This window comes from Lactuca sativa, chromosome 7 (assembly GCF_002870075.4).
Source record: "Lactuca sativa cultivar Salinas chromosome 7, Lsat_Salinas_v11, whole genome shotgun sequence".
Classification (NCBI taxonomy): Eukaryota; Viridiplantae; Streptophyta; class Magnoliopsida; order Asterales; family Asteraceae; genus Lactuca; species Lactuca sativa.
Genome location: NC_056629.2, coordinates 154027237 through 154030960, shown reverse-complemented (window position 1 = coordinate 154030960; position 3724 = coordinate 154027237).

Here is a 3724-nt window from a genome sequence, read left to right as displayed (position 1 = left end):
TGCATGCTAGAATTGAGTAGACAGCAGTAGGATAGCCTGTTTAGGTTATGTTTGATAGTATGAGCTTAGCATTGTATGTTAGTACAGTTTCTCGTTATGAGGATAGAATTGCTTGAGCAGTTTCTTGTGTCCAAATGCTGCTTGCTTTGTGCTTTGTGGAACTACGAGTGATGGGAGTTAGCCATTAGGTGAATACGTCACACCACATGTGATCAGGGTTGAATAATCTCAGAGTGCTGGATTTGGCCCTACCGTGCAGCTCTTGTTTGAGTCTAACCGTTGTAGGAACGAGTCTTTTACTCGAAGGATTATCTGAGCCTCGTCACATGTGATGGTTTTCAGGTGATGGTTTTCAGGCATTACAAGGAGGCCTTCGGCAGCTGGGGACTGGTTTTTGGTTGAGTTAGAGATTTCCCTAGGGCAAGCCTAGGATAAGAGTAGTAGAGATCAGTAGTAGTAGTAGTAGTGACTTGGTGGAGTCGAGGCAGTTCTTAAGGAAAGTACGGATAGATGTGGAAGGTATTATAGGCCCGTACTACTGAAAGCAGAGGATCCGTACTTGAATCAACGAAGGCTGAGATGAGACCAGGAAACTCGTATTTATAGTGATCCCTCAAGATATATCAGTGTTTCTGACGTTTATCATGATGTGTTTTCAGAATGGTGGTTTTACACCCTAGGCAAGCAGTTGGCTATTCAGGAGCCAGTGAGGGATCAGGATCAAGCTCGGGGGCCGAGCATCTAGATGAGCATACCAGAGAGTTCCTCGCCACAGAGGTTACTCGCACCATACTTGAGCAGACTCATGTGATCTTCGGTTCGATCAAGGAGGGTATTCTAGAGCTGATGGACGAGAGGCTGAGCACATTCCGTGCTGAGGTGGCGGCCATGATGGGGTCGCGCACACTCACCTTCAGGGAGTTTCGGGCTTGTGGAGCTCCAGACTATCATGGGGCGCGGGACCCCATAGCGAGTACTAGGTGGTTGGCAGATGTCACCAATGCATTCCGCACCAGCAGATGTCCCGATGGGGACAAGGTCAGATTAGCATCCTATCTTCTGAAGGACAGGGCACGAGATTTGTGGGAGGAGGTTGGGCATGTCATCGAGGATGATGCAACACTTGATGCTATGACTTGTGCTGATTTTACTACCAGGTTCAGAGTCGAGTTTGCACCGGTTATTGAGGTGCAACAGTTAGCCAGGGAGTTTCAGGATCTCACCCAGAGTACAGAGACAGTGGCAGAGATTACCGCCAAGTTCAGGGAGAGGGCTTTTCTCGTTCCTCAGTACGCAGCTGACGAGGAAACGAAGAAGGCCCGCTATCATGAGATGTTGCGGAGTGATATCCGCCAATTTGTGAGCCATTCCAACTGTAAGACGATGGATGACATGATTGCTAGGGCTCGTGAGAGAGATTAATTTAGAGATGGAGAAGAAGAGGAAGCCAGAGGCGGCATCTGGCACAAGGAGTTCGGGCAAAAACCCCAAGGTATCAAAGCACAGATCTAGAGGACAGCAGATCCACAGTCGGTGTGGCAAGTGTGGGAGATTGCACGATGGGGCGTGCAGGGCAGGGAGTCCTGGTTGCTACAAGTGCAGCCTGACCGGGCATAGGAGCAAAGATTGTACAGCTACTTCCACTGTTACCGCAGCATCTAATCTGATTTGCTTCCATTGCAATCAGAGGGGACATAAAAAGTCCCAGTGTCCGAGTTTTTCAGCCGCATGGAAGGTGGTAGCACCTACCCCTGCAACTTTGAGGATTATAGACGACCGTCAGGGCTGGAGTGAGGCGCCAGTGGCAAAGAGTAGAGCTTTTCAGATGACAACAAAGGAGGCATGGGCGACTCCTGTTGTGGTGACGGGGTCGTTCTTAGTGAACGACATATCAGCTACAGTCTTGTTTGATTCGGGGGCTAGCCGATCATTTGTTTCTCTTGCACTTAGCAAGAGGTTTAGCAGAGCTCCGAGGGAGCCGGATTGTCCACTTGAGGTCGAGATAGTTGATGACAAGACCGTCAGGGTCGTGAGAGTGCATAAGGGGTGTTCGCTTCGGTTATTTGATGAGAAATTTTCTGTAGACCTGGTTCCTATTCATCTACGAGGGAATAAGGTTATAGTGGGTATGGATTGGCTGAGCCCCAATGGGGTGGTGATTGATTGTGAGCTACAGCTAGTGAGGGTCCGCACCCCCAGTGGGGGAGAGTTAGTGATTTAGGGCGAGAGGCCACAACGCGGACCGATTCTTTACTCAGCAGTGAGAGCGAGGCGCTACTTTCAGCAGGGTTGTGCAGGGTTCGTCGCCTATGTTTTGGATGCCCGGGAGAAGGGCAAGGCGACAGTCGACGATGTATCAGTAGTGTGAGACTACCCGGATGTATTCCTGGAGGATTTGCCTGGGATACCTCCGGAGAGACAGGTTGAGTTCAGGATTGATATGGTTCCTGGTGCGGCTCTGATAGCCAAGGCACCGTATCGCTTGGCTCCTCCAAAGATGCAGGAGTTGTCTATGCAGCTGCAGGAGCTGCTAGACAAGGGTTTCATCAGACCGAGTAGTTCACCATGAGGAGCCCCGTTCCTGTTTGTGAAGAAGAAGGATGGGTCGCACCGTATGTGCATAGATTACCGGGAGTTGAACAAGGTAACGATGAAGAACCGTTACCCACTCCCGAGGATAGATGACTTGTTCGATCAGCTTCAGGGAGCATCTTGGTTTTTCAAGATTGATCTGCGCTCCAGTTATCATCATATGCGGGTCAGGAGTGAGGATGTTCAGAAGACAGGTTTTAGGACCCGTTATGGTCATTATGAGTTTGTGGTGATGTCGTTTGGGCTCACCAACGCTCCAGCCGCATTCATGGATCTCATGAACCGCGTATGAAGGCCGATGTTGGATCGGTCTGTGATAGTATTCATTGACGACACCTTTGTTTACTCCAAGACTCAGGAGCAGCATGAGGAGCACCTGAGAGAGGTTCTAGAAGCGCTGAGGAGGGAGAGACTTTTTGCAAAGTTCTCCAAGCGCGAGTTCTAGTTGTGCAAGGTGCAGTTCCTTGGTCACCCCGTCAACCAGAAGGGTATTCTAGTAGATCCGGCCAAGATCGAGGCTTCCTAGGTATGGCAGGGTACTATAGGAGATTCATCCAGGACTTCTCCAAGATAGCAGTTCCCCTCATCAGACTGACTAGGAAGTCGGTGGTGTTTCGCTCGGGGCCTTAGCAGCAAACAGCATTAGAGACCCTCAGACAACGATTCTATGAGGCATCGATTCTCACCCTGCCAGAGGGATTGGATGACTTCGTAGTCTATTATGATGCTTCGATCACAAGGATGGGAGCAGTGTTGATGCAGCGATGGCATCTGATAACTTATGCCTCTAGATAGTTGAAGCCTCACGAGGCTAACTATCCGATGCACGATTTAGAGCTGGGCGCAGTGGTGTTTGCCCTAAAGATTTGGAGACATTGCCTCTATGGGGTCCGCTGTACCATTTACATGGATCACAAAAGTTTGAAGTACCTCATGGACCAGCCGAATTTAAACATGAGGCAGCGTCGATGGTTAAATGTGGTAAAGGACTACGATTGTGAGATCCTTTATCATCCGGGCAAGGCCAACGTTGTGGCCGACGCCCTGAGACGCAAGGCGGTGGCGGCACCGATTAGAGATATATGTCTGAGGATGATGGTGATTACTCCATTGTTGGAGCAGATTGGAGAGG